Here is a 23,992-nt window from a genome sequence, read left to right on the forward strand (position 1 = left end):
TGATGAATATCAACTGCACTTCCTCATCTCTTTTGACAAATTTTGGTTTGAAGTCTATTTTGTTAGATATTAGAATAGCCACACAACCTTGCTTCTTGGAGCTATTTGCTTGGAAAATCTTTTTCCAACCCTTTATTTTGAGATAATTCTTGTGTAATATTAAGAGGACCAGCCTTAATATTATACTTCCCAGAGGCTCAGGAGAGAAAACTACAAATGGTGAGGACTAATTTCAGGGAATAGAATCTCAGCACACTGAGCTCTTTAGTCCGCTTGCTTTAATTCCTCTGGGATAGAATCCTATCTACACAGCTTCAGTTCCATTCTTGTGCTTAGCTCCTTTCTTGCCTGATTTCTCTTTACCTTTATCTACTGTTCCCTCTAAGTTCTATTTTAATTCTCTCATCTTAATTCTGCCTCATCTAGGTCCTTCTCATCTCGTTATTACCCAACTAGCACTTCCCCATCTGGCTCTTCCTCATCTTCTATCTCATCCACACATTCTCTCTGGTCAGAATCCTCCTTATCCCTCTCAGTTCTCCCTCCTCAGGTTCTCTCCTCCTCTTTTCCTCTCCGTCTCCTTATACCTCTAAGTTCTATCTTTCTTCTCTGAAAATAAAACTGTCTTTTTATTCCTTTGACCCTTATCTCTCCAAGCTATCTCTGCTCCTACCACTTCTGGCGAGTGTGCTCCATCACTAGGTAACTTGGCTAGGCAACTTCCATCACAGCTAGATGTACCTGTAAATTAGAACCCTTTAGTTCTGAGTTAATTGTTAAGGGTGGATCTAAAGCTAGAGATAAGACTTTAGAAAGGAGAAAGTTAAAGTTAAGCTTAATTGGCACATCCGCCAGGCCTTCTCAAACAGGTAGTCTGGATGCTTCAGTCTGTTCTTAGATAGTACAGAGGTATCTCTGATAAGGTACTTTCCACCATTTGGGGATCGACCTGGCCAGATGCTGCCAATGATGATAATTACAGGGAGGCTTGAATTGAGGTTCTGCCTGTGCATAGCTGTCAGCACAGAAGGTTATCTAAATATTCTTAGAAGTGGTTAGGTAAGGAGTTAGAGGTCTATAAAGTTAGTAAGGTTGTAAGAAAAGGAGGGTCCAAGCTAAATTGTGTGAAGCTATTACTTAACATCCACCTGACATAGGTGCTGTCTCCTTGAGGAATTTACCTTAAATCAGGAGACTAGAATGTGGTGGTCTGGACTGTTGTTCCTGTTAGTGGCTAAGGGAGATACCTGATTCCAGCTCTAAAAGGAGAAGAAACAGATGGGCCTGAGGGAAGGAAGTCTTTCCTGGGTTGTTCTCCAAATACCTCAAACGTATATGTACAAATAGTGATCAGTCCATACTGTTAGCAATTCTCAGGAAAAAATCAATTGGGAAAGTTATGAAGGCACACATGATTTTCAGAACAGAGCACAGCTGATATATAACAAGTCAAATAACACCAAAAGCTCCTTGGAATTTGGCTTCCTCTGAAGGAATTCCTTGATCCCTTCAGGTAGTGGCTTTGCCATAACCAGCTGAGTTCTTATAATATATTCTTGTGGTCCGTAGCAGGTAATGTCTATATTTAATGTTGAGATGTGTTTCTTGTTTGCAGCAGAAAGATGGGTCTTGGTTTTGCATCCATTCTGGTAGTCTGTGTCTTTTTACTGGGAAATTGAGTCCACTGATGTTGAGAGATATCAATAACCAATGATGGTTAACTCCTGTTAGTTTATTGTAGTTTTTGATGGTGGTAGTGTGTGTGTGTGTGTGTGTGTGTGTGTGTGTGTGTGTGTGTTTTCCTTCTTTGTTATGCTGGTTAGAGATTATTTATTTCCTGTGTTTTTGTGGGTGCAGTTAACCTTCTTGTGATGAAATTTTTTTTCAACCATTTGTGGGACTGGATTTGTGGATATTTATTGTTTTTATTTGACTTTATCATGGAGTATCTTGTTTTCTCCATCTATGGTGATTGAAAGATTTGCTGGGTATAGAAGTCTGGCCTGGTATCCATGGTCTCTTAGAGTCTGCAGCACATCTGTCCAGGCCCTCTGACTTTTAGATTCTCCACTGAAATGTCGGGTACAAATCTAATAAGTCTGCTTTATATGTTACTTGGCCTTTTTCTCTTGCAGCTTTTAATAGTCTTTCCTTGTATTGTGTGTTTAGTGTTTTGATTAGTGTGTGGCAAGGGGTCTGTCTTTTATGGTCTAATTTATTTGTTATTCTGTAAGCATCTTGTCCCTTTTAGGTTAGAAAAACTTTTTTCTATGATTTTGCTAAAAATATTTTCTAGGCCTTTGAGCTGGGAATCTTTTCTTTCTATTCCTGTTTGCTGGGGATACTGTGAATGTGTTGCTCTGATTGATTGATAAATAAACAGCTAATTGGCCAGTAGCCAGGCAGGAAGTATAGTATAGGTGAGATAAGCAGAGAAGAGAATTCTGGGAATAGGAAGGCTGAGTCAGGAGTCACCAGCCAGAGGCAGAGGAAGCATGATGTGAAAGTACCAGTAAGCCACAAGCCATTTAGCAACTTATAGATTGATTAAAATGGGTTAATTTAAGATATAAGAACTAGATAGCAAGAAGCCTGAGCCATTAGGCCAAATAGTTTAAATAATATAAGATTCTGTGTGTTTATTTGGGTCTGAGTGGCTGCGGGCCCAGGCAGGACTGGAGATAACTCCAGCTACAAATGGCGCAAAAACATGGGGCAAGATTTTCCACCTAAACCCCCCCCAAAAAAAAACAGATTCTAAAACGGAGCTAAAAACAGCTTCCTAGTTGTCTCTCTCAAGTTAGCCACAGCCTGCAGGCTTGAGCTACTCTGTGGCGGGTTCATGGTGTGTGCACTTGACCTGCAGCACGGTGGGAATGAGACGTCTCCAAGCCGCACAGAGCACTGTATGACAGATTTAGCTTTTACTAGTACAAGAGAGAGAGAGAGAGAGAGAGAGAGAGAGAGAGAGAGAGAGAGAGGTTTCTGGGCTACATGCTGCTTTGATAGAAACATAGACCCACTGCTTCTGAGAGTTGATGGTACATGTGGCTTCCAGATCCAGAGCTGGTGGTAAACGTACCACTGCCATGTTGGGAAGCTGAGTTGGGCAAAGCCAGCAGCCAAGGCCGCTTCAGTACTAGCCGCTGCAGTTTAAAACAATAGTTACACAATAGTTATACAATAAGACAGATTCAGATGGAACAAGACTTTAAATGGTTTACAATATGTGTAAAAATGTATGTAGGCTTAAAGGAAAAAAGAAGTATCAACAGTTATATTAAAAAAGTAGAAAGTTTTAAAAAATAAAGACTTTTTTAAAAAAGTAAAAGTAATATAAAAGTAAGCCATGTAAAGATGGATATCACACAAAAAATCTGGGTTGTGTTGTCTTTGGGATATTTAACTGCAGAAAAACATTTGATTGTAAAGGATGCTAAGTTCAACCAATATGTATATTTTAAAGCTATCTTGACTTAAACATTTGGATCTTAAGGATATGTTACTTTGGAAAGGAGCCCTGCTTTTGTTTCCAAAGAAAGCAAGAGGCTATGGATTTGTTCCAGACTAAGATACATCAGGTTAGACCAGCTAAGACCCCCTGAAAGGTCTCCAGTGACACCATGGCCCAGACAATCCAACATCCAAAACAGTTTCAAGGCAACTGGCTCAGAAAATGCAGCGTCAAAGACTACTCCATAATCCTAAAATTTTCTTTATGTTTCCATGAGAATACAGCACCCTCATCCAGCAGGAAGCAGTATGAGAAACTACGCCCAAATTCCCAAATATACCAAGCTGGCTTTGGAGATGGAATTGGCTCACTCCTTCTCTAAACCCAAGCATATTGCTAATAAAATAAAATAATATAATATAATATAAAAAGGTTGATTATAAATGCAATCTCTTTCTAAAGAAGAAAGAGGGATAGTATAGAAACGATAAAAGGTACATTAATAAATCTATTATTATAAAGCAACAACTTGTGTAAAATGTTTTAAATTGCTATAGATTTTAGTTTATTATAAATTTAAAGTTAATTTTGTTATACTATATGTCTATTTCTACTCTTGTTTAAGGTATTATGTTTGTGCAACTCATTTAAAATTGTAATGGATAATTAAAAAATACAGATTAAAAATTAGTCTTCTATGATGGTCAAACTTATAGTCATGTTAAGTTTTCTAGGCATAAATAGATATATTTCAGATAGATAGGTAATCTTCAAACACTTCAAAGACCTACAGAATATGGCATTTAAAATGTTTTAAAACCTTAGACTTTCTGGTCAGTGAGACATGTTTGCTCCTGGTAGGACCAATTTACTTCAGAGTGGAGGATGGGCATCAAAAACACTCTATATAGAATATATCTTCTTCTTGACAAAAATAGCCATTTGGGCAAGAAACTGTTCTTGCCTGGATTGCTTGATCAACTGGACATGCAGGACACATAGGAAGGTAACCACTGAACTTTGCCTGGTAAAATGATCCTTCAGGTTCTTGATTCACAGAGGAAACTGCCAGACATTCTAGAGGACACAGAGAAAAGTGACTGAGAGACTCTAGGCCTGTGGGCTGAAGACAGATGCCCCAACTTTACAGAGGAACTTTGGATGACTGTTCAGGCTGCCAGGTGTCTCTGTCTGTTCTCACAAGACTCCCAAAAGTTGCTTGCATCCTTCTCCCATTTCTCAGGGAATATTATATCCTTCTGAGGTCTTTGATGTAGTTGAAGACTAGATAGTTATAATTTTCTTAGTTATGATAAAAGATAAGTTAGATATAAAACCTTAGACTCACAAATATAGAATAGATAGAATATCTTGTTTAATTTTGCCAAATACAAATAGACTAGATATTATAAATAGACTAGATATTATAACTGTAATTCTTGCTTGATAATTGTTCTGTTATACATAATTTTACTATGTTAAAGTTAAAACTTTCCCTTTAAAAAAAGAAAAGAAAAGGGGAAGTGCTGGGGATGCTGTGAATGTGTTGCTCTGATTAATTAATAAATATCATCCTGAGTGAGGTAACCCAGATGAAGAAAAACAAACATGGTATGTACTCACTCATAAGTGGCTACTAGATGTAAAGCAAAGGATAACAAGACTGCAATTCACAACTCCATGGAGGCTACCTAGTAAAGAGGACCCTAAGAAAGAAACAGGGATCACCCAGAAACAGAGAAATGGATAAGATCTACATGAGCAAACTGGGGATGAGGGGAGGTAATGGATGGCAAGGGGTGGGGAAAAGTGAGCTTAGGGGAGTGGGAGATCCCAGCTGGATCAGGAACAGAGTGGGAGAACAAGGAAAGAGACACCATGATAAATGAAGACCCCATGGGAATAGGAAGAAGCAGAGTGTTAGAGAGGTCTCCAGATATCCACAAAGATACCTCCACTATAGACTACTGGCAATGGTCAAGAGAGTGCCTGAGCTGACCTACTCTGGTGATCAGATGGCCGAACACCCTAACTGTCATGATAGAACCCTCATCCAGTGACTGGTGGAAGCAGATGCAGAGATCCACAGCCAAACCCAAGGTGGAGCTCCAGGAATCCAACCAGCAAGAGGAAGGATTATATGAGAAAGAGATATCGAGACCATGATTGGAAAAAGCACAGGGACAAATAGCCAAACTAGTGGAAACACATGAACTGTGAGCCAATAGCTGAGGAGTCCCCATGGAACTGGACCAGGCCCTCTGGATAAGTGAGACAGTTGATGAGCTTAAACTATTTAGGAGGCCCCAGGCAGTGGAACCAGGACCTGTCCTTGGTGCATGGTTGGCTTTTTGGAACCTAGGGCCTATGCTGAGATACTTTGCTCAGCCTTGGTGCAGGGAGGAGAGGACTGAACCTGCCTCAACTGAATCTACCAGGCTGGACTGACTCCCCAGGGGAGACCTTGCCTTGGAGGAGGTGGGAATAGGGGGTGGATTGAGGGGGAAGGTTGGGGGTGGGAGGAGGGAGGACAGGGAATCCATGACTGATATGTAAAATTAAATTAATTATGAAATAAAAATATTTATTAAAAAAATAAAATAAAATAAAATGCTGATTGGCAAGTAGCCAGGCAGGAAGTATAGTATAGGTGGGATAAGCAGAGAAGAGAATTCTGGGAACAGGAAGGCTGAATCAAGAATCACCAGAGTCAGAGGAAGCATGATGTGACAGTACCGGTAAGCCACAAGCCACATGGCAACTTGTAGATTGATTAAAAATGATTTAATTTAAGATATAAGAACTAGATAGCAAGAAGCCTGAGCCATTAGGCCAAATAGTTTAAATAATATAAGATTCTGTGTGTTTATTTGGGTCTGAGTTGCTGCGGGCCCGGATGGGACTGGAGATAACTCCATCTGCACCTATTATTCTTAGGTTTGGTGTTTTCATAGTGTCTCAGGTTTCCTGGATGTTTTGCATCAGCAACTTTTTAGATTTAACATTTTCTTTGACCGAAGTATCTATTTCTTCTATCGTGTCTTCAGTGCCCGAGATTCTCCCTTCCATATCTTGTGTTCTGTTGATGATACTTGCATGTGTAGTTCCTGTTTGCTAACCTAGATTTTATATTTCCAGAATTCCCTCAGTTTGTGTTTTCTTTACTGCTTTTATTTTCATTTTCAGATCTTGAACTGTTTTATTTGTTTCCATCAACTGTTTGTTTGTTTTTCTTGGTTTTCTTGATATTCTTTAAGAGAGGGAATAAAAAAATTTCCTTAAAGAAATTGAGGAAAATACAACCAAAATAATGGAGGAAATCAATAAATCTCTTAAAGAGACTAGGAGATGTTGCCTTTTTGGAGTAGTTGTGGCCTTGTTGGAGGAAGTGCGTCACTAGGGATAGGCTTTGGAGTTTCAAGAGCCCAGGCCAGGCCCAGGGCCTCCCTCTTCCTGCTGTCTGTGGGTCCAGATGTAAGCTTCCAGCTACTTATTCAGCACTACATTTGCCTGCATGCTGCCATAATGACAATGAAGGAAACCTCTGAAAATGTAAGAAAGCCACAATTAAATGTTTTTTTTATAAGAGTCGCCATTGTAATGATGTTTCTTCATGGAAATAAAATGCTAACTAAGGCAGAAATTGGAACCAGGCAACTGGATATTGCTGGGACAGGTTTGACCATGATACTTTTTGATAGAATGTAGACTTTGGGATTTTGGGTTAAGAAAGCAATTGAACCTTTTAAGTGGAGCATAATGGGTCATACTACTTGGAGCATGGAATACAATGGTGCTGATAGCAATGTAGATTATGACAGTCTGGCTCAAGAGGTTTCACAGAAGAAGAATATGAGTAAATGGCCTAGAGATCATCATTGTAATATTTTGATGAATAATGTGGCTGCTTTCAGCCCTTGTCCGAAAAAATCTCCCTGAGACTAAATTGGAGAACTTTGATATAAGAGTGCTTTGATGTAAGACACGGGGATACAGAGTTTGGAATTGGCCCTGATGGTTTTGGGTCTTGATTTGGTCCAGTATTTCTTCACTATGCTCCCTTTCCTCCCTCTTTGAACGATAATGTATATTCTCTGCCATTGTATGTTGGAAGTGTGAGATTAGCCTCTTGATTTTGCAGGAGGTTGCAGTTAAGAGATTGCTATGAGGCTAGGCAGTGGTGGTGCACGCCTTTAATCCCAGCACTTGGGAGGCAGAGGCAGGCGGATCTCTGTGAGTTTGAGGCCAGACTGGTCTACAGAGTGAGTTCCAGGAAAGGCGCAAAGCTACACAGAGAAACCCTGTCTCGAAAAACCAAAAGAGAGAGAGAGAGAGACAGAGAGAGACAGAGACAGAGAGAGACAGAGACAGAGAGACAGAGACAGAGAGAGAGAGAGACAGAGACAGAGACAGAGAGAGAGAAAGATTACTATGAGCCTCAGAAGAGACTTAACTTTTAGACTTTTTTATTATTATTTATGAAAGCTTGGCTTAGGCTTTTTTTTAAGAAAATTTTTTCATTCATTTTACACACCAATCAAAGATCCTCCTCTTCCCTCCTCCTTCCCCCCCCCCAGCCTCCCCCTCCTAGCCCACCCTCTATTCCCACCCACAAGAAGGCAAGGCCTCCCACAAGGCAATGCAGAATTCTACCAGATTTTCAAAGAAGAGTTAGTCTTCAAATTGTTCCACACAATAGAAGCAGAAGGAAGGTTATCAAACTCCTTTATGAGGCTACAGTTACTCTGATTCCCAAGCCACACAAAGATGCAACAAAGAATTACAGACCAATCTCCCTCATGAACATTGTTGCAAAAATACTCAATAAAATATTGGCAAACTGACTCCAAGAACACATTAGAAACATTATCCCCCATGATCAAGTAGGCTTTATCCCAGAGACGCAAGGATGGTTCAACATACGAAAGTCTGTCAATGTAATACACCATATAAACAAACTGAAAGAAAAAAACCACATGACTGTTTTATTAGATGCTGAAAAGGCCTTTGACAAAATCCAACTTTTAGTCTTTTAAGCAATGTTCAGACTGTGATAGACTATGGGGAGTTTTGAACTTGGACTGAATACATTTTTGCGTTATGATAAATACATACAGGCCTATGGGGTCCAGAGAATGGAATATGGTGATATGAAGAAGAATGGACCCCTTAGGTTTATAGATATGAATGCTTGATCACCAGGTAGTGGCACTATTTGAAAGAATTAGGAGTTGTGGTCATGTTGTAGAAATTGTGGCTTTGTTGGAGGAATTGGGTCACTGGGTGTGGACTTGTTGTCAGAGGAACTGTGTCACCGGGAGTGGACTTGGAAGATTCAAGGGCCCAGGCCAGGCCCAGTGTCTCTCTCTTCCTGCTCCCTGCAGGTACACATGTAGAACTCTCAGCTACTTCTGCAGCCCTATGTCTACCTTCATGCTGGCATGTTCTCTGCCATGATGACAATGGACTAAACACCTGAAACTGTAAGCCAGCCCCACTTAAATGCTTTCCTTCATAAGACTTGCTGTGGTAGTTGGTTGGTGTCTATTCAAAGCAATAGAACACAGGCTAAGACAGTCACCCAAGCAGTATCAGTTATGGATTTCATCTCATAAAGTGGGCCTCAAGTTAAATCAGATATTGGTAGGTTACTCCCAAAAGCTTTTTGCCTCCATTTGCCCTAACATATCTTACAGGCAGGACACCATAGTAGATAGTAGAGTTTATAGCTGGGTTGGTGTTTATATTTCTGCTTTGGTGGTTTGCAGAGTATCTTCTGGTACCATGAAAACTAGCCGAGAGATAAATGCTCTAGGTAGGAATCAGCTAGACTTCTCCATGTTCAATGGTTTGTGCAGGTATTTTCTTCAGAATGAAGCCTTGCCATCAGTTTGTGGAGAACAACCTATAGCCTTGGCAACAGCCTGGGTTGTTCTTGTGGAATCCTTTTGGACAACAACTCAATTAGGTTTAATCCATTCCTGGAACTTGAGGCTTCATTTGATTACAAGGTATTTCCAGTTGGTGCTCTGTCTTTCCAATTATTTGGAAGTTTCATTTAAATTGGTTTTGCAAATATGTAAATAGTTTGGGAAGTTTCTACTGATTTACATTTCCATACTATCACTTAAATGGACCTTAATTTCAGCTGAATCTCCTTATATTTCCTCTCTCTTTCCTTCCCCTCTTTGTTTGAAACAAACGTTTAAGGGTAGGCCATATGCCTAGCGTAGAGAGCAAACAGACAACAAACTCACTGGAACCTTTGGTAGTTCCTTGCCTCATAAGTTCATGTCAGGGCATTTGCATTTATTTCTTTTCATGATTGTTTTTATTTTATTTACTTTTCCCCTACAGATCCTTTGCATTTATGTTATAGCTTTCAGTTTTGTGTTTTTATGGGATTCCTGAATTTGCAAATGAGTGAGTCTTTATCTGTTTCTTGTGCCTTTTCTTGGGCTCTTATTATGTGTTTGTTTGTCTGGACTTATTCGAAGAGTATGTTTTTGTTTTATCTTATTATATTTTATTATTATTCCTTATGCCCCTGCTCATTTCTGAGAGAGAAAGGGGTGTATCTCAATGGGGGCCGGGCACAGTTGGGGAGAAACTAAGATGCATAGAGAGAGGGGAAAGCACTATTATGGTATATTGTATAAAAAATTCTGTTTTCAATAAAAGAAAGAAGGAGTTGGGTCTACTAAACACACTTGGTCTGGTGGTTTGAATGAAAATAGCTCCCATAGGGCCATAGGAAGTGGCACTATTATGAGATGTGGCCTTGTTGGAGGAAGTGTGTCACATGAGATTTCAAATGCTCAAGTCAGTCCTGGTGTCACTCTCTTTTCCTGTTTCCTGATGATCCAGATGTAGAACTCCTAGCTACCTCTCCAGCCCCATGTTTTCCAGCATATCACCATGCTTCCCACCATGTTAATGGACTAAACCTCTGACCAGAAAGCCAGCCCCCAATTAAATTATGTCTCTTGTAAGAGTTGCTATGGTCATGAGGTCTCTTCACAACAATAAAAAACCCTAACTAAAACAGAAGTTGGTACCAGAGTCTGAGGTTATTGCTGTGATAGACTGGACCATATCTTTGGAGAAATATGGAGCACTTTGTGACTTTGGACTAGAAAAGCAGTTGGACCCTTTAAGTGGTGCTTAGTAGGCCATACTAGTAGTAGCATGGAAGACAGTGGTGCTGAGGGTGATTTGAATTATGGGGGCTGGCTCAAGAGGATTCAGAGGAGAAGACTATTTGTATGAGGCATAGAGACTGTTCTTGTGATATTTTGGTGAATAATGTGGCTTCTTTTTGCCCTTGTCTGAAAAGTCTGCCCAAGGCTAAACTGAAGCATTTGGGATTAATTGCACTGGCATAGAAATCTCAAAAGAGCCTAGTATTGACTCTGTCATGTGTTTATTAATATGCACTCCTATGATGATCTATAATGAAAAGGAACAAGCAAGGAAAGGAAAAATTGAAAATGTTCAATTTGAGAAGAAAATAAGTACTAGGAAGTAGAATGGAGGTAAGTCCTGAGTTCAAGGAGGTAAACCAATTTTAAAAATGTCTGATGTTAAATGGAATAAAGTAAGCAGTGTCCTCAGAGCAAGACCCCACTCAACTAAGCTTCCAACTTGTGAAAAGGAATTAAAGAAAAGTTAAGAGCTGGATATGGCAGGGCATGGCTTTAATCCCTTCAATGGGAAGGCAGAGAAGCAGGCAGATTTCTGAGTTCAAGTCTAGCCTTATCTAGGGATCAAGTTCCAGGAAAGCCAAGCTTAGGCACTGAAGGAAACCATCAAAAACATAAAGCTAGTAGAAGTTTATTTGAACGAGTGGGGTATGTTCTACTCCCAGCAATCAGAGATCTTGGCAGCTTTGGCCACATGTTTCTGGCTTTAGAGTCAAGAATACAAGAAAGTGTTTATGGTTATGGAATCTCCATCTGCAACTAAGGAAAGCCACTGAGGCCAGACATGTGTCAGGGGTATCCTTGCATGGAGACCTAGAGAAGACTTGGCATGAAACTGTTAAGGATAGTGAAGCATAGATTGCCATGGAAACCCCCAAGATATTGAAGATGTCAGAGCCATGGGATATCTGCTGAGAAAAGCTGCAGACTGGATGTGGAATAAGCCCAAGAGAGAGGAGTGTACTGCAGCCAAAAAAAAAATCTGAAAGGAATTGGAGATCTGAACAGTGCTTTGACATCAGACATGGAGATGCAGGAGTTTTTCCCAGCTTGTTTTTAACCTTGCTTTGGTACTGTATTTCATCACTATGCATCCTTTTCCTCCCTTTTGGAATGGTAATGTACATCCTATGTCATTATATGTTGGAAGTATGTAATCTGCTTTTTTATTGTCATTTTAAAGGAGATTGCAATTAAGAGACTGTATAGGTCTAAGAAGAGTCACTGAACTTTGGAATTTTAAATAGTGCTGATATTGTGATAGACTATGGGGACTTTTGAAGTTGGGCCAAATGCATTTTTCATTATGATATGACTACAAGCCTATCATGACCAGGGAGTGGAATGTGGTGTTTTGAGAGGAAATGGTCCCCAAGGGCCCATAGGGAATTAATTGCATTGTTAAAAAGCATGGTCATGGGGCTGAAGAGACGGCTCAGCAGTTAAGAGCACTGACTGCTCTTCCTGAGGTCCTAAGTTCAATTCCCAGCAACCACATAGTGGCTCACAACCATCTGTAATGAGATCTGGTGCCCTCTTCTGGCCTGCAGACAGAACGCATAATAAATAAATCTTTAAAAAAAAAAAAAAACATGGCCATGTTAGAGTAGGTGTGACCTTGTTGGATTAGTGTGTCACTGGGGATTTACTTTGTGGTTTCAAATGCTCAAGCTAGTCCTGGTGTTACTCTCTTACAGCTGCCTGATGATCTGGATGTAGAACTCTCAACTACCTCTCCAGCACGATGTCTGCCTGCATGCCACCATGCTTCCTGCTGTGAGGATAATGAACAAAACCTTTGAACTGTAAGTCAGCCTAAATTAAATTCTTTCTCATATAAGGGGTTGCCATGGTCATGGGTTCTCTTCACAGCAATAAAAATGCTAAGACACTTTGTTAAATGGTGCTATAATGTTACCCAATACCTTATATTTTATACTTAAAATTTAAAACAAAATGCCAGTTATACAGATAAAAAAGACTTACTTTTATTTTTATTTATTTATCTTATCAGGAATGGTTCTGGAGAAATACAACTGCAAGGATAAATTTCTGTAGTGTGCTTGTTGCAAATTGGTGGCATTTCTCAAAATGGATTAAATATTCAGTTAATAAAGATTCTCTGGTAGCATCTGTTAAGCCTGAAATTTTGAGGAGAAAGCCCGTAACCATGATTGTTCAATTAAAGCAAACTTTATTAGATACAGGCCAGGAAGGTAGACAATGATCTAGTACATACCCAGGATTCCCAGAGAATGCCACTGAATTAGGCTAGTCAGGTGTTCATAAAGGCAAAACCCACAAGGCTATGGTACTTTCCACCTTGGTCCAATCTGGAGCAAGCATACATCCTGACATACTTCCTTTCTATGTATCTCCTGTCTACATGTGATCAACTACATCCTGTAAAGTTGGGACAACCAAACTTGTTTACTGAACATGTAACTTGTTATCTTACATGAATTCTAATATCTAACATTCGAGTATGTTACATGTCCTTAGGCAAGTGGGGCTTCCATGATAACTTTAAACCTTACAAACGAAGAGCCCTGATACCTATGATATAACCTATTTAATAAACTGTCTAACAGAAATGCATTTGGTTTTCCTGATTCACCTCTTTTATGGTATAAGGAATTTAGTAATACTAAATATATAAAATATTGACAGGATTGAAAATTACAAAAAATAATTGTGCTGTCTGGTTCCTTTTAACAACTGAAGAAAAATTAACACAAGAAAAAGGGAGATTGAATAAGAGTAACATTGACTGGATTTATAATTGCTTACACAATCTGAATATTTCTAAATGTTTCCTGGAAGAGAATGCTATAACAGCCATAGATTTCAAATTAGAGAAAACCAGACTTAATTTCTCATTGTACAATTCTCTGTGTTTAAATACAAATTTAATTCACAGACTTGGAAGTTGTCAGCAGTTGAGTTAGGGTCACGATTGGAAACAACGGAATACTGTTGTTTGGTTTTGTGATCTGTTGCAGTATCCTGCGAATATTGAAGGTATTGACTCAACAGATTCTGACAGTCTCATTCAGCCTGAGGAAATAGTGTCCCCACTCTTAGGAAAGGGTACACCCATCCCCACACTCTCCACTATTGCCATTTTTGTCCTTTCCTGAGGGATTTACCCTTGCCTTAAGTTTAGAGGAGACAACACCTTTCCATATAGGGCTGCTACATAAGACAATATTCCTGTCCCTCGGGGCTGTTACATAAGACAATATTCCTGTCCCTATCATGTTCTGTAGACCTAAACTAGACTCAAAGTTAAGCAGAACCCAAGAAGTGAAGTAGAAGTTGTGGTCAGTAGGAGGTGACTATACCCCCATGGAATTTATGAAGTTTTCGTTTGATTCATAAAAACTTCTAAGGAAAATGTGTAGAAATCGATTGTAAAGGTGTGGGATACTCAGGGCTGGAGAGCTGGCTCAGAGGTTAAGAGCACTGACTGCTCTTCCAGAGGTCCTGAGTTCAGTTCCCAGCAACCACATGGTGGCTCACGACCATCTGTAATGAGATCTGGTGCCCTCTTCTGGCCTGCAGTCATACATGCTGTATAAATCTTTTTTTAAAAAAAGATAAAAAAAAAAAAGGTGTGGAATACTCCTGAAATGCACATAAACCTAGAGAACTCTTAGTTTATTGACGTTTATCCATTCAACATATATTTTCTGTTTGTATTGTTATTTTACAGTTAAAAATAAAAAATACAAAGAGTACATGGCATAGGTTTATTTAAATCTTTTGTCTGCTTTCAGAAAGTGATTATCATAATGCAAACAATACCAAATTTTCTTGAAATTGAAATATGCATAACTTATCATTAATGCCATTTATTAATTTAGTTTAGCATAAATTATAAAAGATTAATTATGTGGAATGTATAATACACTAATCTCAAATGATATCAAGGCATATTATTAACTCAATGTCAAGGTGTGGCAAAAGTTCAGTCTCTTCAAAGACGAGAGAGTTTCAGAAATGATACCACCATTCATTGCATTGCTTTGGAAATTAATAGTTTCTTATGGCCATTTTGGGCTCCTGATGCTCTGGAGCAACCTAGTTGGAAAGTGAATAACTATATTAGGAGGTCTGATTAATTCAAACTACTATGGAAATTTATACTTCTCCAAAAAAGAAGAAGGGGAAGTATGTCTATAACGATGAAAATTCCTTAGAGTATCTCCTAGTGTTACTATGTTCTGTAATTAATATTAATGGCAAAGTAGAAGGACACAATCTAGGAAAAAATAATAAATTACCCAGCTCTGTAATAAGGATTATATGGTCCATGCCACCTAGTAAATAATCTGCACTTGCTGAAGTGCTTGCTGAGGATGAAGTGATAAAGAAAAGTCCTAGAGGAAGGAACCTATAAATAACAGCTAAGGATATGTGACCACTTGCAGAAAAGACGATTTAATTGACATGAATGCTTTTCCTATTTATTAAAATACTGCTTCTGCAAACATTAATTAGATGTTTGTAGTTTTCTTTCTCTTATTTCTCTATCATTTCACGCATCAGCAACTAACATATTAGCATTCATGCTGTCTAACCCTATCTTCATACTTAAGTCAAGATATAACAAAAGACTAAATATTTATAAAGAAACTTGTTACCCAAGGTCTTTAGAGCCCACAAAGTTAAATTCCAAGTTTCAGGTGCTGGTCTTGGGAATCTCAGTATATGGTGATTCCTCTGCTGAATTTCCTTTTATTTTGCTATGGTCTTTATTTTTTACTTTTTTAGAATAAAAAATGTGGAATAAATATGAGAATAAGGTGGTCCTTTGTAACTTTCTTTGGATATTCATAGGATCTTACATTTAAGAGATGTGAAACTGCTGGGCAGCAGTGGCGCACCCCTTTAATCCTAGCACTCAGGAGGCAGAGGCAGGCGGATCTCTGTGAGTTCGAGGCCAGCCTGGTCTACAGAGCCTGATTCAGGACAGGCACCAAAACTACACAGAGAAACCCTGTCTCGAAAAACCAAAAAGAGAGAGAGAGAGAGAGAGAGGGGGGGAGAGGGAGAGAGAGAGAGAGAGAGAGAGAGAGAGAGAGAGAGATGTAAAATTATAAGTTATTGTGAAATTTTTTTAACCTTTTTAAAGCTTTATTGGGGGGAGAAAGACAGAGAGAGAGAGAGAGAGAGAGAGAGAGAGAGAGAGAGAGAGAGAGAAGGGGGGAAAGGAAGAGAGGGGGACCAACGGGGGGAAGGAGCGGAAAGGAGAGGGGACAGAGAGAGCCCACAGAGGGCTAAATTATTGTGAATTTTGATGATTTAGGCAACTTTTAAAAGTCTGTGCTTTTTTGTCAGACCAGTTTATATTATTTATTTTATATTTGGAGATATAATATAATTATATCATGTTTATATTATAGTATGTTTAGGCAGATAATAATATAGCTCCTTATATTTCAGATATCTTTACTGTTATTTTAACTTCCTCCTTTTTTGTTTGACTTTTTTCTGTTTCTTTTAATTATTTAGAAATTTCCTATTCATTTTACATACCAACCACAGACCCCTCTCCTCCCTCCTTCCACCCCACAGCCTTCCCCCTCAAGCCACCCCCCATTTCCACCTCCTCCAATGCAAGGTCTCCCATGGGGAGTCAGCAGAGCCTGATACACTCAGTTGAGGCAGATCCAAGCCCCTCCCCCTGCACTAAGGCTGTGTAAGGTGTCCCACCATAGGCAGTGGGCTTCAAAAAGCCCGCTCCTGCACCAGGGACAGAACCTGATCCCACTGTCAGGGGATTATATCTATCCCTCCTCCCTTGGTAATTCCTGTAGCACATTTTATTTATTTATTTTACTATTTGGATATTCTCGTAACCCCTCAAGCATTTATTGTTCGTTGTTTCATTGATCTTTGCATTCTGACTTTGGTAAAATGAACTCTTGAAGTTGGTTTGATTTGCATTTCCTAATTGCTAGATTCTGTGAACATTTTGTAAAGTTATTTCTTATCTATGTTCTCTGATGATGGCTAAGCTAGACACTGAAATATTGGTGTGGCAGAATGCCATTAGGAGTTACTTTGTTGCTGTATTTCTTTAGAAGAACAATAATATTGGTTTGCCTTCAAGGTGTACATCCTACCCTGTCTTTTTCTTGGCCACCCAAGCATGGATTCCATCTCATAGATTAGAACACTCTGTTCATGTACTGTGTGCATTTTATAATCAGTGATTTTATGTTTTGATTTTTTTATAATTTTTATATAAATCCTCTATCAGAGATATAGATAACAATTGTTCACTCCCGTTCTATGATCTTCCTCTTGACTTGTGTAAAAGTTTTTTGTTATAATGTTCCACCTGTCAATTGTTGGTCTTATTTCTTGGGCAAATGGAGTCCTGTCATGAAAGTCCTTTCCTTTATCTACTATATTTTGTAGGGTACTGTGTGTTTTCTTCTACCAGTTTCAGTGTTTTGTGTTTTACTGGTAGATATTTGATACATTTGGAGTTAATGTTTATTCAAGGTGATAGATACAGGTCTGATTGCAGTCTTCTGCATGTGGATGTCCAGTTTTTCCAGGACCATTTATTGAAGATGTTTTCTTTTCCTCAGCTTATGTTTTTAAAATCTTTTTCAGATATTAAATGGCAGAAGCTACATAGTCTCACAACTGACATTCTGTTTAGTTCCAGTATTTTTCATAATTGGGTTAATGCTAGCACCATACTTTGTTTACTACTATTATCATAGTAGGTTATGGAGTGCGAAGTGCTCTCTCCAGAACTGTTTTTTTTGTTCAGGATTTTTTGGCTATCTGGGGTCTTTTTTGTTTATATATGAATTTTATGATCATTTTCTATTTTTCAGATAATGATATGGCGATTATGATTGGTATTTCACTACCTTAGCAAATGAGATTTGTAAAGTTGTCATTTTCAAATTATTAAATCTACCAATTCATGAGCATCTAATTTTTTTTTCATTTTCTCATGTTTTTAACTCCTTCTTTGGTGCTCTGACATTTTCATTGTAGATGTCCTTCACTTCCTTAATTGGGTTTATTCTTAGATATTTTCTTTTCTCTGATGCTACTATATATAGGAATGTGTCCATTGTGTGATGTTTGTGTAGAGAAATAAAATTGATTTGTGGACGTTAATTCTTTATTCTGCCACTTGGCTGAATTTTTTTAAAAGATCATTTTAAGAAGTTTTTTGGTAGAAATTTTTGGATCTCTAAAGTATTGTATCATGTCATATGCAAATAGGAATAGATTGATGTTGTCTTTCCATATTTTTAATACTTTAATTTTCATCTCTTATTACTCTCTTATTACTCCAACTATTCCTCAGATCACAATATTATAAATGAGTGGGTATAATAGACATTCCTGACTAGTATCTGACTTAAATGGGATTGCTTCAAGTGTCTTTACATTTAGTAAAACATTGGCTGTCTGTTTCTTTTTATAATTAATTAATTTTTATTTATTCTTTGTGTCTTTCACATCATGCCTTCAGACCCCACCTATCTCCCTTCACAATCCAAAATAAAACAAAATGAAATTTAAGAGGAAAAGAGGGAGGAAAAATGAAGAAAGAAGGGGAAAATCTCGCCATGGAAGTGGAGATCCTTCAGCCCTGGGTCCACAGAACTAACACCCCCGCCATGCTCCAGCAGATCACAGATGGGGTGGATGTTGGGGTGGGCCAACACATAACCCTGGTTCTGGGCCTGGGTAGTTGCAGAGTTGGTCAGCTTGCCAGCTCTCACCTGCTTTCACTGCCAGCGTAGGCTCTCCAGCATTGCCCTGGCTAGTTCACTATTTGCAGGGATGATCAAGGGGCTGGGATGGTTTTCTGGCTTTCACATCCTCCAGATAGGTTCCTCCATACCTACACCTTCAGGGCCAGCTCTACTGTGCTGCCCAGGTGAGGTGCAGAGCCAGCTCTCCCTAGTGTTGCACCTGGTTTGGAGCAAGGACAGTTCTTCCATCTGACTCAGGCACTGATGGGTGGGGGCTGAGGGAGGACATCTCTCCCCTGCCCATGCTACCAGAAGACAAATGAGTAATGAGGACAGCTCTCCCCTGGTCACAACTTCGGGGTGGCTCACCCACACCTCTGCCAACAGGGTTGGTTCTATTGTGCTGCCTAGGCAAGGTACAGGACCTGGTCTCCAAGTGCTACAGCTGGTGAGAGGTTGGGTCAGGTCCCTCACCTGCTTCAGGTGGCTAGAGTCAAGGGGAGGAGGGAATCCTTCCCTCACCCATGTCACCGAACTGCATACGAGAGGAACATGAGCTGCTCCCCCATTCTCATTCCCTCAGGGCTAGTTCACTCATGTCCCCGCAAACAGGGTCAGCTCTATTGTATATCCCAGATGATGTGTAGGATCCTTTCTTCTGATTGCTTCAGCCAGTGAGGGACACGACCTGTTCTGCTAGTGTTACAGTCTGTAAATGGAGTTTCTCTGTCCTATCCTGTTCCACAGCCGCTTCCAAATAATCACTCAGAAGTTTATATTAATTACAAATGTTTGGCTGATGGCTTAGGCTTATTACTAACTAGCTCTTACATTTAAATTAACCCATTTCTATTAATCTATGAATTGCCATTTGGCCCGTGGCTTACTTGTCCTTTTGCATCTTCTTTCTTGGGCTGCTGGCTGGTGTTTGTCCCAACTCCATTCTTCTTCATCTCAGTCCTCAGTTTAATTGTACTACCTAACCTTATCCTGTCTCACCACTGGCCAAACAGCTTTATTATCAACCAATGAGAGAAATACAGTTACAGAAGGACCAACCCACAGCGCACAGCATTTCCCCCTTTCTGTCTAATCATAAAGGAAGGTTTTAATTTTAACACAGTAAAATTACATATAACAAAATAGTTATCAAGCAAGAATTATAGTTACAATATCTAGTCTATTTGTGTTTGACAAAATCAGAGAAAACACTCAAGTATCTATCTTATTAGTCTAAAGTTTTATATCTAATTTACCTTTTATCATAACTAAGGAAAACTATAATTATAACTATCTAGTCTTCAACTCCATCAGACTACAGAAGGATGTAATGTTACCTAATGACAGGGACGTCAGGCTGCCTGGACATCCCAAAAGTTTCTCTGTAATGTTTGGTCATCCATCTTTGGCCTATAAGTCTAGTATATCTGATAGACTTATTTCAGAAGCAGGAAAAATTGTAGTACTATCTTGGCAAAGCTTGGCAGTCACTTTTCTTTGTGTCCTGCTTGTCCAGACTGGACAGCATACTTACTGTCAGCAGTCAAGGCAAGGGCAGTATCATGCCCGATAGGCCAGTTTTGTCAAAAACAAACTCCACATGGAGTTTCTTTGATGCTCATCATCCTCTTTGAAGTAATTGGTGTTGCCAGGAGCAGATGTGTCTCACTGTTGAGAAAAGACTAAATTATTACAACATTTTAAGTGCCATATTCTATGTCTTTGAAGTATTTGAAAATTACCTATCTAATTGAAATATATCTTCGTATACCTAGAAAACCTAACTAACATGACTATGAGTTTGACTATTATAGATGACTATTAATCTGTATTTTTAATTATATGTTACATTTTTAAATGAGCTGCATAAACATAATACTTTAAACAAGAGTAAAAATATACATACAATATAACAAAATTGACTTTAAATTTGTATCAGTAAACTAAAATCCATACCAATGTAAAATATTAAGATTAACAGTTATTTTTTGAATTAAAGTAGATTCAATAATCTACCCTTTTCCCCACATTTCTATATCATATCCCTCTTTCTTCTTTAGAAAGAGATTGACTATGACCAGTAACAATTTATAACCAACCCCCTAAACAAAGACAAATATCTATAATCTATTTTTTGGGAATGTGGGCATAGTTCTCTAGACTACTTCCTGCTGACTGAAGGCACTAGTGATCCTATGGGACCCTGAGAAAATTTAGGATAATTTTTAAGAATTAACCATAGTATTTTGTGAGGCTGGATCATCTTAGTCAGTGGCCTTGAAGCTGTTTTGGATGCTGCATCAACTGGGCCATTTTTATTGGTGTCTGGTCCCCTTGTTCTAAAATATATATATATAATATATATTTATTTTTAAATGTATATATATATATGTATTAATAGAAATATAAACTGTGTGTTGTATACAAGCCAGCCAAAGATAATTTTTTGTTTTATGTTTGAGTAGATAAAATATACATTATGTATCTTGTAGTTACTTTAGGTTTATTTTTCAATGTCTAAAGTCAGGATTTCAGGGGGTCTTCCTTGATCAAACCAGATTTTCTATAACCCAGAATGAATCCATAGCCTTTCATTTTCTGTGCAAAAACAAAAACAGAACCTCTTTTCCAAAGTAACATTATCATTTGACTTAAATTTTGAAATCAAGATATTTTTAAATATGTAGGTTGGATTAATCCAGAAACATTTATAATAAAATGTCTCTTAGCAACTGTTGTTTCTTCCTCCACATTCAAACAATTCAAAGACAACTCAGTAACATACAGTATCCAGACTCTGCATATTTTCCATCTTTACATGGCTTTTTTATTATTTTACTCCCTTTTTAAGGACTTTCTATTTTAAAATTATATACTTATTTTTTATGACTGTCTATATCTTCTCTTTTCTCTCCCAAGCCTCTGTGTGTGTGTGTGTGTGTGTGTGTGTGTGTGTGTGTGTGTGTGTGTTCTTCTGTAGTCTGATGGTTTTACAATACAGGGTTTCTCTGTGTAGGTTTGTGCCTTTCCTGGAACTCACTTTGTAGCCCAGGCTGGCTATGAACTCACAGAGATCCACCTGGCTCTGCCTCCCAAATGCTGGGATTAAGGGCGTGCACCACCACCGCCCAGCACCTATGTATATTTTTAAACACACTGTAACACATTTAGAGGTTTTTTCCATATGAATCTGTCTTATTCTGTATCTCTAACCTTTTTTGTCTGTATGAGCAGAAACCCTAAATCTACATTATAATTTCAAATATATATTTTTAAAATTTGAAGATAAAATAAAGGCCTTCTCTGGTAAGAGACCATTGTAGTTTGAGTAGAACTGGCTCCCCCACACTCACATGTTTGAATGCTTTGCCCGTAGGGAGTGGCACTATTAGGAGGTGTAGCACTGTTGTAGTAGATGTGGCTTTGTTGGAGGAAGTGTGTCACTGTGAAGGTGGGCTTTGAGATATCATATTCTCAAGCTAAGCCTAGTGTAGCAGTTTCTGCCTGCTGCCTCTGGATCCTGATATAGAACACTTAGCTCCTTCTCCAGCATTATATCTGCTGGCATGTCACCATGTATTGTGCCATGATGATAATGGACTAAACCTCTGAAACTGCAAGCCAGCCCCAACTAAATGTTTTTCTTTGTAAGAGTTATGGTGACCACAGTGTCGCTTCACAACAATAAAAATTTAACTAAGAGAGAGACATTTAAAAAAAACGTGTCAACCATAAAATTCAAGTTGGATTTATTAAAAGATATGGGGCCATTATTATGTAAAGTTACAAATGAAATGAATCATGAAGAGACAAATCACATGATTGTTTCAATAAGTGTACAAAAGGCCTTTGACAATGTCCAAACTCACCGTAATATAGGCTATATATTATAAATACACAGTCAACATACCCTACATGGAGAAAAATTCTAAGCAACCCTATTAAAATCAGGAATTAGCCGGGCGGTGGTGGTGTACGCCTTTAATCCCAGCACTTGGGAGGCAGAGGCAGGCGGATCTCTGTGAGTTCGAGGCCAGCCTGGTCTCCAAAGTGAGTTCCAGGAAAGGCGCAAAGTGAGTTCCAGGAAAGGCGCAAAGCTACACAGAGAAACCCTGTCTCGAAAAAAAAAAAAAATCAGGAATTAGACAGGGCTGTCCACTATCCCCACTCCTTTCAAATTCAACGACTAACCAAAGAAATAAGTTAAGTGAAGAAAATGAAATGACAACAAACTGAAAAAGAATTTGATTCATCCCTATTTACAAATGATACATTATAAATGAGAGATCTCCAAATTCCACTAGAAATCTTCGAGAAATGACCAACACATTGAGCAAAGTGACAGGATACAAAATTAACTTACATTAAAAAGTTCTCTCGGTAAGCCCATTGAGGTACAAGAGTGTTCCAGCTTTTCCCCTCAGGACCCCTCAACCACCAGGGTTCCACTCACCAAACACTCTAAGTGCCCTAATGGCCAAACTTAGCACCCACCCTATAGAGTAACAAGCCCAAGCTCTGGATTAACATCCCACCAATCTGTACCCTGTAAAGCTCTGTCCACTAAGAAGTACTATATAAACCTATCTTCTGCTCAGTTATCTGCTGCTTCTCACTTGACCAGAGTCAGCCACACTCCTGAGTTTTTCCATCCCAATAAATCTCTTGTGTGAGTTTTAGTGTGTGATGTGATTCTGTGATATTCCTTGGCTCCTGACTCTAGGGTTCCAGGACACCTTTTCCCTCAGAGTTGTAACACTTACAGTCTTCACACATACCAATAACAACAAAATGCTGAAGAAAGACTTCATGGAACTGCTTCCATTTACAATAGCCTTAGGACAAATAAATATAACTAGACATAAACCTAAATAAAGGGGTGAAAAATTTCTATAATGAAGAAAAATATTGATCAAGATACTGGAAGATATAAAGATATTCCAGGACATAGATTATTTGATTTAATATTATGAAAATGAGCAATGTGCTACAATACTTTGGAAATTCAATGCAATGCTCATCAAAATTCTAATGAAATTATTCACAGAAAGAGAACAAATTCCTAAAGTTTCTATGGAAGCACAAAGATCCCAGATATACAAAGAACCCTAAGTAAAAAGAACAAATCTGGAGCAATTACCTATTTTCAAGTTGTATTACACAGCTATAATAATAAAACTAAAATAGAAATGGTACAAAACAGACTTGGAGATCAACAGAAAACATAAGAGGATGCTTCATCAGTGCATAAAATTACAGCCACCTCATTCCTTTCTTTAATTTCTTTTTCCCCCATTTAAAAACAGAGATTTTTATTCTTTTTGGTCCAAACAGGGTATTTCACATTATCTCACATTACAGAAGCCCCTGTGAGTTGTGTGCAGAACTTCAGGGATGGGGCAGATCCAGCACAGTTAATCAGGCTTATACAGAAAGAGCTGGGAGATACAAAACCCAGAGGAACCAGAGAGGGCTGCAGGTGTGGGTGACACAGGGACTTCTCATTCAGTTCCAAAGCCCTATTCAGACCTCAGTTAACCCACTGGGGAGTGGGAGGGTGAGGTCTGAGGGCATTAGGAAGACAGAGGCCCTCAGAA

General features: G+C 38.7%; 1 pseudogene; it reads right to left on the reverse strand.

The window, feature by feature from the left end:
* LOC131905578 (calponin-2-like) overlaps positions 1 to 23,992 on the reverse strand; it is a 34,697-nt pseudogene that overhangs the window by 5,188 nt on the left and 5,517 nt on the right.

This window comes from Peromyscus eremicus, chromosome 3 (assembly GCF_949786415.1).
Source record: "Peromyscus eremicus chromosome 3, PerEre_H2_v1, whole genome shotgun sequence".
In the NCBI taxonomy this organism is placed as follows: domain Eukaryota; kingdom Metazoa; phylum Chordata; class Mammalia; order Rodentia; family Cricetidae; genus Peromyscus; species Peromyscus eremicus.